Below are 13,999 nucleotides of genomic sequence, written 5' to 3'. Positions count from 1 at the left end.
GGCCGGTCTGTTCCTTTGTTACTGAGAAATCAGTGTTTGAATATATATGCAAATTAGGATGAAGAACTACTATAGATCTGAAGCCTCCGTCACTCCAGCTCTTTTCTACTTCCAGTGCTGCTTCCTCCTACTTCACTGATAACATCTATGCTGTGTGACTTCAGGCAAAGGAACCATCAATTAAGAAGGAGGAGGTGGCACTGGTTGGAGAATAGAGCTGGAGTGGCAGAGGCCTTCAGATCTACTCATAGCTCTTCAGCCTCATTTGCATATCAGTTCAAAGCTGAGTTTGCAGTAACGGACCAGCCATGTAAAGTTATTGCTAGACTTGTCTTAGAAAAAGCTACATGCACAAATAAATAGTGAATTTCTGCTGACAAATTAACTTTTAAAGGGGATGTCCAGGACAGCTATGGACCTAAAAACCGAGGCAACAACCTGCCAATACTACTCGGCGATTCAATTGCTGCACAGCAACAGATCAGCTCTGCTCTGTTGATGGGGGTGACTGCCGATGTCCTGCTGATTGACACAATCCTGAATCGGCTCCCCGCAGTTAGGCAGTGGGGAGCCGACTGTCAAGCAGCATGACGTCAACAGAGCTCATGAATTGCGATTGTTTCCGGCCCGCAGCAAAAAAATTAAATAGTCCTGGATAACCCCTTTAAAAATATAATAATTGTAATCCTGAAATTCTGCTCATTTTATCAGTTCATTTCTGTTTTTTTCTTATTGTCTTTAATCCCCCTGACAAACGTGGGAGCTACTGTTCCACTGGTACATTGTTATTGTTCGAAACGTAGAAGTTTTTTTTCAGTTCTTCTGGGTGTTTGTTTCTTTCTAATAAAGCAAGTACAAAAAAAAAGGGAGTAGAGAAAAAAAAATCATCAACATCATCATCATCAGCAGCAGCAGCAGCAGCAGCACGAATATGCTTTCATTCCAGAGCCGAGCTGAGATCTGGGAGGGAGGATTGGGGAGGGACGATCAGGAGGATCAGGGAGTGTGGGAGTGTGGAAGTGCTCACACTGGTTTGGGCAGCGGATCGGCAGGGAGGCAGAGGCGGCGGATCGGCAGGGAGGCAGAGGCGGCGGATCGGCAGGGAGGCACAGGCGGCAGATCGGGAGGCACAGGCGGCAGATCGGGAGGCACAGGCGGCGGATCGGGGGGCTGGGGCAGCAGATCGGCAGGGAGGCACAGGCGGCAGCAGATCAGGAGGCTGGGGCAGCGGATCGGGAGGCACAGGCGGCGGATCGGGGGGCTGGGGCAGCAGATCGGCAGGGAGGCACAGGCGGCGGATCGGGAGGCTGGGGCAGCGGATCGGGAGGCACAGGCGGCGGATCGGGAGGCTGGGGCAGCGGATCGGGAGGCTCGGGCTCTGCCTCACTCCAACTTTCTTCCGTTCTCTTTGGTGTGAACCTCTGCTGGCTGCACCGAGGATTCTCCAGGCGGACATGCGGACATCCAGCCCCTGCCAGGACATAAGTAAGTGGCTGACATCCCAGTCTGCATGTAATGTGCATTATTCTATGCGCCCCTATGACTAATACATGCCTGTACATTACTACGCTGCATTCATGGAGATGTAGCAGAGCTGACTCTGTCATATTGTGAGTGAGTTGTACGACGCGATAGACTATAGATTGGCACAATGCGGTGTGTTCTGTGCATTAGTTTATACACCCCTGTGATACACCCAGGTGTTGACAATTTCCATGATTGCCACAGGTATATACAGATGTAGCAGGGCTGAGGCTGTTACACAGCGCTGTGTGCTGGCCTCATACAGATATAGTAGAGCTGGATTTGTCATTTAACTCTTTGTGCCTATACTCTTATAGTGCAGAGCATCCCTGGGTTTCCATCATGTTACAAAGTGGCGTGTTGTGTATGTGCCTCATTTATTCATGATTTACATTGCAGCAGAGCTGGATACAGGGATGTAGCAGAGCTGGATCAGCCCCTCTCAGATTCAAAATACAGAATTATGCCCTTTGATCGATGTTGTGATCTTGCTATGATTTGTGCCAGATGACAAATTCAGCTCTTCTACATCTGCAGTGCAATACCAGATTTTCAGCACCTTATCAGGCATAGTGTAAATTAAATGATCTCTTCCTGTTCAGTTTTGCATAAACAGTAATAGTGGGATTGCTCCATGCCGCCGGACAATGCGCTCTTGGTGCAGCACCCGCTGTGTGCCCACCATAAGTACTTGTTTGTGCAGCATTCAGTGTACACCCGTCATACATACCTGTCAGTGCAGCACCCGGAGTGCACCCGTCATACATACCTGTTAGGGCAGCACCCGGAGTGCACCCATCATACATACTTGGCAGTGCAGCACCCGGTGTACGCCCGTCATACATACCTGTCAGTGTAGCACCCGATGTACGCCCATCATACATACTTGGAGGTGTAGCACCCGGAGTGCGCCCGTCATACATACCTGTCGGTGCGGCACCCGGTGTGCACCCATCATACATACTTGGCAGTGCAGCACCCGGTGTACGCGCATAATACATACCTGGTGGTGCAGCATGTGGTATACGCCCGTCATATATACCTGGCGGTGCAGTATATGGTGTACGCCCGTCATACATACCTGGCGGTGCAGTATATGGTGTACGCCCATCATACATACCTGGCGGTGCAGCATGTGGTATGCGCCCGTCATATATACCTGGCGGTGCAGCATATGGTGTACGCCCGTCATACATACTTGGCGGTGCAGTATACGGTGTACGCCCGTCATACATACCTGGCGGTGCAGTATATGGTGTACGCCCGTCATACATACCTGGCGGTGCAGTATATGGTGTACGCCCGTCATACATACCTGGCGGTGCAGTATATGGAGTACGCCCGTCATACATACCTGGCGGTGCAGTTATATGGTGTACGCCCGTCATACATACCTGGAGGTGCAGTATATGGTGTACGCCCGTCATACACACCTGGCGGTGCAGTATACGGTGTACGCCCGTCATACCTGGCGGTGCAGTATATGGTGTACGCCCGTCATACACACCTGGCGGTGCAGCATGCGGTGTACGCCCGTCATACATACCTGGCGGTGCAGTATATGGAGTATACCCGTCATACATACCTGGCGGTGCAGTATATGGTGTACGCCCGTCATACATACCTGGAGGTGCAGTATATGGTGTACGCCCGTCATACACACCTGGCGGTGCAGTATACGGTGTACGCCCGTCATACCTGGCGGTGCAGTATATGGTGTACGCCCGTCATACACACCTGGCGGTGCAGCATGCGGTGTACGCCCGTCATACATACCTGGCGGTGCAGTATATGGAGTATACCCGTCATACATACCTGGCGGTGCAGTATATGGTGTACGCCCGTCATACATACCTGGAGGTGCAGTATATGGTGTACGCCCGTCATACACACCTGGCGGTGCAGTATACGGTGTACGCCCGTCATACCTGGCGGTGCAGTATATGGTGTACGCCCGTCATACACACCTGGCAGTGCAGTATATGGAGTACGCCCGTCATACATACCTGGCGGTGCAGTTATATGGTGTACGCCCGTCATACATACCTGGCGGTGCAGTATACGGTGTACGCCCGTCATACCTGGCGGTGCAGTATATGGTGTACGCCCGTCATACACACCTGGCGGTGCAGCATGCGGTGTACGCCCGTCATACATACCTGGCGGTGCAGTATATGGAGTATACCCGTCATACATACCTGGCGGTGCAGCATGCGGTGTACGCCCGTCATACATACCTGGCGGTGCAGTATATGGAGTATACCCGTCATACATACCTGGCGGTGCAGTATATGGTGTACGCCCGTCATACATACCTGGAGGTGCAGTATACGGTGTACGCCCGTCATACATACCTGGCGGTGCAGTATACGGTGTACGCCCGTCATACATACCTGGCGGTGCAGTATACGGTGTACGCCCGTCATACATACCTGGCGGTGCAGTATATGGAGTACGCCCGTCATACACACCTGGCGGTGCAGTATATGGTGTACGCCCGTCATACATACCTGGCGGTGCAGTATATGGTGTACGCCCGTCATACTTGGTGGAATTTGCATCCTGTCAATATTCCGGGATGTGAATTATTACAATGCCTGGGATGTGTGTGATGAGCAGGACTTTCGGCTTTTGGCACAGGTGTGTAGCAGAAGGCGTCACACATGGCAGTAGGTGCGGGATGTGAGTAGTCGCCCAGGTCTCCTGTATAAAATCCCCTGGTGCAGCTGGAATAAGAGGAGAAAAGCAGGACGACATCCGGCATCTCGCAGCGCTGAGAGTTTGTGCATTATTCATGTGCCAGTATGATTCCTGCCTGTGGGCATTACCACGTCTGATGATCTGTCTGAAGGCTGGCAGGGCATGCTGAGAGTTGTAGTATTGCAGTAATTACATCCATGAGTAATTCAGCCTTGGATTATTTTTTTTTTTTCTATAATTTGTCCTTCAAAGTCCAGATTATTTTTTTCTGGACTATTTCATGTGTTTGCACTTGGGAATGTGTGACTGCCCAAAGCGGTTAACATCCAGCGTTCTGCCGCCGTGGTTCCCTATAGCTGAGGCGCTGCATTTCCCCGGAGCCGAGCTGCCGGCGGTTTCCCGGAGCTGAGGTGCCGAGCTTGTATATTTTCCGTCCTGGTAAATATAGGATCGATTTGTTATAGTTGCCGTATGTGACAAGAGGGTCGGGACGGAGTGAAACTGGACTCAGACACTGATGGATGCACAGCGTTCACATGGAACGATGGCCGCCTTACTTACCGTAGTTGTTTACTGACAAAACCGTGAGGAAACAGGCATTCAAAAACTGCAGCATTTGCGGTAAAACTGCCTGTCAGCAGTGGCCTTCGCCTTAGTCAGAATCTCAGCGTTGTTAGATTGCTTTCAAAATAAATGTGTGATGTTGCAAACGGCGCCACTTCTGGTCATTATGGTAGACCGGAAAAAATGGTTGCGGCATCATCAGTGTACGGTCTTTGTGTCCGTTTTTAATTATACTTGTCTCTTTCTACCATCGGTGTCATCAGTGTACGGTCCGTGAGTCCATGTTTTCCATCAGTGTACGGTCCGTGAGTCCATGTTTTCCATCAGTGTACGGTCCGCGAGTCCATGGTTTCCATCAGTGTCCGGTCCGCGAGTCCATGTTTTCCATCAGTGTCCGGTCCGCGAGTCCATGTTTTCCATCAGTGTCCGGTCCGCGAGTCCATGGTTTCCATCAGTGTCCGGTCCGCGAGTCCATGTTTTCCATCAGTGTCCGGTCCGTGAGTCCATGTTTTCCATCAGTGTCCGGTCCGTGAGTCCATGTTTTCCATCAGTGTACGGTCCGTGAGTCCATGGTTTCCATCAGTGTACGGTCCGTGAGTCCATGGTTTCCATCAGTGTACGGTCCGTGAGTCCATGGTTTCCATCAGTGTACGGTCCGTGAGTCCATGGTTTCCATCAGTGTACGGTCCGTGAGTCCATGGTTTCCATCAGTGTACGGTCCGTGAGTCCATGGTTTCCATCAGTGTACGGTCCGTGAGTCCATGGTTTCCATCAGTGTACGGTCCGTGAGTCCATGGTTTCCATCAGTGTACGGTCCGTGAGTCCATGGTTTCCATCAGTGTACGGTCCGTGAGTCCATGGTTTCCATCAGTGTACGGTCCGTGAGTCCATGGTTTCCATCAGTGTACGGTCCGTGAGTCCATGGTTTCCATCAGTGTACGGTCCGTGAGTCCATGGTTTCCATCAGTGTACGGTCCGCGAGTCCATGGTTTCCATCAGTGTACGGTCCGTGAGTCCATGGTTTCCATCAGTGTACGGTCCGTGAGTCCATGGTTTCCATCAGTGTACGGTCCGTGAGTTCATGGTTTCCATCAGTGCTTGGTCTGTGTGTCTGTTTTTACCATCAGTGTTTTTCCCGGATGGATAAAGAAATAAATGACAAATCTTCTCTTATACTTTGCAATGTTAAACTGGCGGCGTGAGGAGGCGGTGTGACTAGTGCTGGTCTTCAGTGATCCACGACTGCAGCACGAGGTCAATTACAGAGGTGACGTTCTCCTGAGTGCGCAGAGTGTGCGGGAAAGAGATAAAAGAAGCATCAGATTCTGAGCAAAATGGAGATTACGGATAATGTGATGGATTACGGATAACGTGATGGAGGAGCCTAAAGACTCGTGTCTTCATGGCGCGCTATGGTTTGGGTAAACATGTTATCCGGATCGTAGGAGCTGGAGAAGATTGGAAGTTGGGACTATTGTTTTGTAGATTTTTTTATTTTTTTATTTTTTCTGCCCCCGCAGATTTTGCTGCCGATCAGCAGGTGATCTTCAGAACGAGAATTTAATGGCGGGAAAATGTGCAATAAATAATTGCTCTTTCTTTAGCGAAAAAATAACAACATGGGAAAATATAAAAATCTGCAGCATGTGGATGAGACTTCTTCACATCTCATACACTTCCCTCCTGTCCGTGTATATAAGGCCTCAATGTTTCGTTGCAGCTTTGCCCTTGATCCTGGAGGCTGCAGCTGAAACTCTTTATATCCGCCATATTAGCAGGATCCCTACGGCTCCGAGTCTGTGCACTCTGTATGTAGACAGTCGTCCCGTCCCCTTCGCTTCGTCCTTTGTGCATTTTTATACATAGTTTATCAGTGTTGGACAGAACAACAAAAATATCGCATCCCTTTAAGTGTTAAAGGGATAGCTTTTTATTATGAGATAATAGTCCAAGACAGTAGGGCTTATTACCCCAAAATAGCCAGAATATTAATGTAATGTAGCTAATTAATGAAGGGAATTGATTATGGAAGCCTAAGACCCCTGCAGCGCCCTCCGCAAGAGAAATTAACCATTACGCAGACTCCATTAAAACTAAACAGGCAGATAACAGATAAAGGTCCTCATTTTAATGGGTTTGTCCCAATGTAGTGTACAAAAACATGGCTGGCTTCTTCCAATAACAGCGCCACCCCTGTCTACAGGTTGGAAGTGGTATTGTAGAATTGAGGTGACTGGGGCAGAGCTGCTGGCTCTCTGCGTGCAGCCGACCTTACTGAAAAGTGGCGCTTTTCTGGAGGCAATTGATCTGCTGTGGACCTGGCCCCAGGGAATGACCAGGTCAAATTGAGGACAACTGTCCTTTTCTTAGGAAAACATTTTCTGGTATGCAGCATCTTATATGCAAAGTGCCTGATGGGGGTAGTTGGAGGTCCTTGGGATTGTCCTCCACAGGATTTATTTTCCTTCAATTCCCCTGTCCCTTTTAATCTCTTGTATGCAGAAATGTCTGAATGGCTTTTATGTCTAGAGAAACATGTGGCCGAGGTTGTGGAGACATCCTGGAACTTGTAGTTCCCAACTATTCCAGAGACTCCTTTTTACCCTCACCATGTTTTATACTATGAGGCATGAAGCGCTTTGGGCTATTTTGCGGCTCCTTTTAGGACAAATGTCCCATGTACAATGGCAGAGGGGATGATTTATTAAGGGTAAACTTGGCTTTGTAAACACCCTATCTGTATGAAAAGCAAAGATATAGTGCAGCCAAATATTACCTACTAGTGAATAGAAAAATTCCTTTTTTTGTGGGCTCTTTTTATGCGGTGTTCATTTTTTTTTTTTTTTTGTTCTTTTTCATAAAGAAACATCCTCTAGGCATTGTGTAGTCTTAAGGGAATGGGCCGCCCCCCAATCTTTGCCTCAAAGACAAGTCCAGCAACACCTTTACATGACCGGTCTAATCCTCCATTCCTGAGAAATTGGTGTTTGAATCCATATACGAATAAGGCTGAAGTGCTTTGGGTATGGGGAAGCACTTTCCAAGCCTCTGTCACTGTATTCCTCTATTCAAGCTAGTAAATTGGGACAATTTGCGTTTAGCGCGAATAAAAAAAAAAAAAATGCCCACCACCATTTTACACAAAGCAAAAGATTGAATAGGTCAGAAGAAGCCCACATGGCCTCAAGTGTGGCCATATGGACTTCCCCATAATGCTTTGTAGCACTGTGGATGAGCGTGATAAGTTTATATGGTATATATTGATAGACAACCTGTGTAATGACTGGCACAGGGTGGAGGCATCGGTGTAGCGGCAGGGCTGTAATATGTGCATGGCTGCTACAATCAGGATAGATTAGAGAGGAGAGTTTAGTGAGAAGACTAGATAGGAGGCATGCCGCCCATGAATTAGGATAGTGCCAAGATTATGTAGCATTCTAGATGGTGAAATCACAGGGAGCTTCAGCTTGAGAGCGAGCGAGGACGTCACGTTACATATTCTACTTCTCTATATCCCTGTTATCATTTCTCCCTCCCATGTGAATGGCCTAGTTGGCGATTGCCGTGTTCTGTATATCCGCATGACGTTTATTGCATGGGCTGTCGTGTAGCCACAGGGCGCTGCTCATGGGATTACTAAGCGCTGAGTACACCGTCTCACTCACCAGGAATGTCAGTCATTTCCTCTCCCGAAGCTGCTGCCCCGATATGTTCAATCCAAACCCCGTGTTTCATTCTCTACATCTGGGATATGGAAACTTTCTTACAGACTCGCCTGAATTGATGACTTGTTCATTCAAAAAAAAAAAAAAAACTTCGTTTGGAGCAAGTTCTGGACATTGTTATAGGGTTAACGGGAACGTTTTCAAAGGGAGCAGAATATTAATAGAAGCAATGTGGTTGTGGAATGATTATGAAGGTTTCGATCAAGTTTCTCTAGTTTAATACTTTTAGTATTCGCTACTAAACTACGTTGGGTAAAGAAGTTTTGGCTCAGGACACAACAACCCTAACTAATGCCGGCGCATTTGTGGCATTGTGAGACTTCTAGTTCTTTTCTGGGAAGAACACTACACATGGAGTAAAGTACCGTAAATCTCAAAAGCTTTCTTATCAGTATCTGATTATAGCAGATGTGTAAGTCCCATCATTATTAAACGATATTACACCCAAAAAAAATGGGCATAATTGTACCAGAATTTGCCCCTTCTTTTATATTTGAGAACGATCCTGGAGCACAAAAGTCTCAAAGATCATGACGCTGGAGTGTGAACAAGTCCAGATGACAATACCAACCATCTGTGTGCACTTGCTACTGGCAGAAGACCATTTATTGTCACCTCTAGCCCCATAAGACCAATAACCAAAGACGAGAATCCAAAGTCGTTTCCATTCAATACCAGGAAGGGCATTTCCAGCACAATCTCTTATGGCGCTCCAGTTTGCTCTTCCAGTGTATGATTACATCTCCTCCTTCTGATGTCCCTTTCTGTCATTATGAACGCCCTCCATCCATCATGTTCTTTCGTCTTCTTATTGGATGCCGCTGAGAATAGCCAAAATGGTGCAGGAATGGTGGCGCCCCCATTTCGAGGAATAGCGGAAGAAAGGGTTCTACGAAGACATCGTCTTTAGGGAGTAAGGTCCTGGCAGGGCAATACCTAAATATGTACAATAGCAATGTCTGCTATTAGTAAAATACCAAAGGGAGGCGAGAGGTGCAGCAGTGTCCAGAAGAGATAGAAGGGAGTGAAGCAAATGGCCAAACACACCTTGTGCATCTTCCATCTTTGCAATGAAGGTATAAGCACAGACAAACACGGTCGCTCTACTGCTCCATCACTGTCCAAGCAATTTTAACTACTGTGGGAGTCTTGGCTGCTGGACCCCAACTAGTCAGACATTTTTCACATATCCTATAAACAGTCTTATTTTTTCCCTCAGTACTGTTACCTTACAGGGCTGTGTCTCATCTTGAAATTTAGCCCCATGATAACTTAGTTCCCTTCTCTACCTTTAGGTTACGTGCACACGTTGCAGATTTGCCTGTGGAATTTTCCATGTGGATTCTGCATCTCAGAAAACGCAGGTCAAAATCCGCCCCTTTTTCCTGCAGATTTGCTGTGGATTTCATGCGTTTTTACCCCTTCGTTTTCCTATAATGGAATGGGTGCAGAAACGCACAAAGAATTGACATGGTCCTTTTTTTAATCCGCTATGGATTCCGTGCGGAATTTTACGCACCATTAGCACAGCATTTTTATTTTCCCATTGATTTACATTGTACTGTAAATTACATGCGGTTCTCCAGCGTTTCTGCACGGAAAAAAACGCTGTGGATCCGCAGTAAATCCGCAATGTGTGCACATAGCCTAAAGCAGCAATTTTGGGTCAAGTTTTTCTTACATTTTTGTAAAAATATTTAATTGCAAAACTTTGTCACCAACTATAGTGCTACACACCTGTAACAGGTCTGGATTCCGCTCCCTACACACCAGTCCACTACACTTTCTGCAAGTAGCACCTGTATTGAACTTCCTAAGCCTCTATAAAGCCTCCCAAGACTCACTCCTCTGTCTTGGTATTGAGTATCTCTGGTAAGTATCTCTGCTGGCTGTCTGCGGTCTGCAGGACGTCTCCTGACTGCCTGCGGCTTCCAGTCAACTGTGTGTCCTGCGTGCATTACCCTCTGCTGCACCGATGCCCTTGTGCCCACTCGGTCCTTGAGCTTAGAGGATCCACCTCACCTAGTGAGCTCTTTCATGTAACATATAGATGTGAGAGGTCATGAGATAGAACATGGGATAGAGACAGGAAGTGTGGAGACCTTACCCTATTGTGCTGTGCACAAACCCTATGGTTACAGATAGGGTTGAGCGAAAAGGATCGGACAAATTCAAAAATCGCCGACTTTCGGCAAAGTCAGGTTTCATGAAACCCGACCCGATCCTAGTGTGGGATCAGCCATGAGGTCGGCGATCTCCGCACCAAAGTCGCGTTTCATATGACGCTTTCACAGCCATTTTTCAGCCAATGAAGGAGGATGCAGAGTGTGGGCAGCGTGATGACATGGGTCTCGGTCCCCACCATCTTAGAGAAGGGCATGACAGTGATTGGCTTGCTTTCTGCGGCGTCACAGGGGGTATAAAGGGGCGTGCACGCCTACCGCCATCTTCTGCCGATCTTAGCATAGGGAGAGGTTGCTGCAGCTTCATCTGAAGAAGGGATATAGTTAGGGAGGGAAGATTAACCCCCAAACTGCTTGTGCTGTAGCAATTTCCACTGTCCAACACCACCTTTTTTTTGCAGGGACAGTGGAGGCTATATTTTTGTGCATCAGCTCTGTAGCTTATTAGGCTGCCTTATAAGGCTCCCTGATAGCTGCATTGCTGTTTGCACGCTGCTGTGCAAACCAACTGCTTTTTTTAAAAGCAAAAATCCTGTTGCTCCTTTCTGCACAGTTATCTTGTTTATTTGTCCACAGTGCACTTTTGTGTGCAGCAGTCCTTTTTATTGCTGCCATGCTTGTCCTGAGATCATTGTAGGGAGATTGAAATTGTACTACAGTCCTTGTATTTTTTCATATATCTTCCAGCCACTTTCTGCCACTTACATTGTGGTGTTTTATACACTGGGCCTGAGTTTTGGTTCAGTCTCCCCCCAAAAAAGGGAGATTCAAATTCTCACAAAGTGGATATACTTCAGTCCTGTTAGTTTGTCGTATATCAGCCAGCCACTTTCTGCCACTTACATTGTGTTGTTTTATACACTGGGCCTGAGTTTTGGTTCAGTCTCCCAAAAAAAAAAAGGAGATTTAAATTCTCAACAAGTTAATATACACCTTCTACCTTGTTTTACAGTACCATATAACGGTTGTTATTTTGGTAAGATTTTCCAAAAAATAAGGAAGTCTGGTGGAAGAGCCTGTGGGCGGTCATTGCCAGCTGGTACTGATGGTGGTGGTGGTGGTGCATCTGGTTGTAGTGGGAAAAGCACAATAGCACCTAAGGCCTGTCCCACACGTCCAGATAATTCCGGTACCGGAAAAATCGGTACCGGAGTTATCCGTGTCCATGAGCTCATGCGGCACATCAGTGTGGCACACGTGCGGCAGCCGTGTGCCGACTGGGTACCACACGGACCGTGCAGGAGACAGCGCTAAAGTAAGCTCTGTCCCCTGCTTTGGGTGCTGAAGCCGCCATTCATTTCTTCTCTCCCATAGGGGTGGAGCCGCATATTCATCACTGTAATGGGCGGCACCAAGTGACCGCTCATACAGGAGAAGCTGCGGCACGGAGAGGACGCTTCGAGGGAGCCGGGTGAGTATTTTCTTTCCAGCGGTCGGGCACACGGGGTGGGAGGGGGGTGGAGACAAAGATATTTATTTCTACAGCAATAAAACCCAAAATACAATGATTTTTAATTTCTTCTCCAGCGATCGCTGCTGGAGAGAAGAAATGAATGGCGGCTTCAGCACCACGCTGGGGGGACAGCGCTTACTGTAGCGCTGTCTCCTGCACGGCACACGGACAGCATCCGTGTGTGATACATGTTTTACACGGACCCATTGACTTTAATGGGTCCGTGTGATCCGTGCGCTCCCACGAACACTGACATGTCTTCGTGTTTTTCAAACGGACACACGGTCCGTGAAAACACGCTGACATGTGCAGAGACACATTGATTTTAATGTGTCTACGTGTGTCAGTGTCTCCGGTACGTGAGAAAACTGACACCTCACGTACCGGAATCACTGACGTGTGAAACCGGCCTAAGGCTGGAGGTGCTTAGCCAGCGTCGTCATCTGGCTACACAAGGCCTCGAAGGCTCCCTTATCTGAGAGTAGGAAAACAGCTTTTAAAGCCGGAGCAGCAGGAAAAAGTTTTGGCTTTCCTTGCTGACTCCGCCTCTAGCTCTTTCACCTCCTCTTCAGAAAGTTCCAAATATAAAAGCAGCGAGTCGTCAGTGGATGCTCCCGGTCAGGAACAAGACGTTTCTTTGTGTCCTTCACCCAAACCAAAAGTGAAGGATGCGTCAGGCGACACTACAGGTTACTCCATGGAGCTCTTTACACATACCGTGCCTGGGTTAGAAAGGGAAATTGTTAACTGCCCATTACAAGATGAATCGGACATGGAGTGCACTGATGCACAGCCACAGCTAGATTATTATGCTGTTCCATTGACTCAGGTCACTACATTGCCCTTGCAGTGTACTGAGCCTGAATCTGACCCTGATGAGACTATGGTGCTCCATCCCGAACGCTATAGCACCTTACACGGTGACACAGAGGAAAGTGCACATGACATTGAAGAGGAGGTGATAGATGACCCAGTTGTTGACCCAGATTGGCAGCCATTGGGGCAAGAGGGTGCCACTGCCAGTAGCTCAGAAGCGGAGGAGGATCATCCGCAGCAGCCATCTACATCGCAACAGCTGTCATCTGGCAGGCCCGTATCAGGCCAAAAACGTGTCAAAAACAAAAACCGTTTTAGGACAGCGTGGCCATCCGGTCAAAGTAGCACAGTGTGCAATGCCTGAAAAGGTATTCCATAGTAGGAAGAGTGCAGTGTGGCAATTGTTTAACCAAGATCCGAATGATCAGTCAAAAGTTATCTGTAAGAAATGCTCAAAGACCGTTAGCAGAGGGAAGAATCTTCAAAATGTAAATACAACGTGCATGCTTAGACATTTAACCAGCATGCACTTGCAAGCCTGGACTAACTACCAAAGGTCCCGTACTGTTGGTGCACCTGCTCAGAATGAAGGTAGTCAGCAACGCTACATTGCTTATCGTCACAAGGCCAACGCAGTCAGGGAATCACAAGGATTTTGGTAGGAAACACTGTATGTAGGCCAACATCAAGAATACCATCACCAACCCTCTCTCAATCTGCCATGTCCACCACCACCACCGCTAGTTCCACCATATGCAGCTCTCCAGTCCAGCTCACCCTACAAGAGACTCTCGTTAGGAAAAGAAAGTACTCATCCTCTCATCCGCGTACACAGGGTTTGAATGCCCACATTGCTATACAAATCTCGTTAGAGATGATGCCCTACCGGTTGGTTGAAAGCGAAGCTTTCAAAGCCCTGATGGCCTACGCAGTAGCACGCTATGACCTACCCAGTCGGCACTTCTTTGCGAGAAAAGCCATCCCAGCCCTCCACCAGCATGTCAAAGACCGCATTGTCCATGCACTGAGGCAAT

At 48.0% G+C, this 13,999-nt stretch overlaps 1 protein-coding gene across 1 annotated transcript in view; it reads left to right on the top strand.

The window, feature by feature from the left end:
• Window positions 1-1,318: 1,318 nt before the first annotated feature.
• FRMD6 (FERM domain containing 6) overlaps window positions 1,319-13,999 on the top strand; it is a 64,179-nt gene continuing 51,498 nt past the window's right edge. Inside the window, exon 1 of the mRNA XM_077270167.1 lies at window positions 1,319-1,485. The gene's annotated coding sequence lies outside the window, so the exon portion shown is untranslated. The remainder of the gene's footprint in view (window positions 1,486-13,999) is intronic.

The sequence above is a fragment of the Ranitomeya variabilis genome, chromosome 1 (assembly GCF_051348905.1).
Source record: "Ranitomeya variabilis isolate aRanVar5 chromosome 1, aRanVar5.hap1, whole genome shotgun sequence".
Taxonomy (NCBI): Eukaryota; Metazoa; Chordata; class Amphibia; order Anura; family Dendrobatidae; genus Ranitomeya; species Ranitomeya variabilis.
The sequence above is the reverse complement of the archived record's forward strand: the minus strand, read 5'-3'. Positions and strand labels throughout refer to the sequence as shown.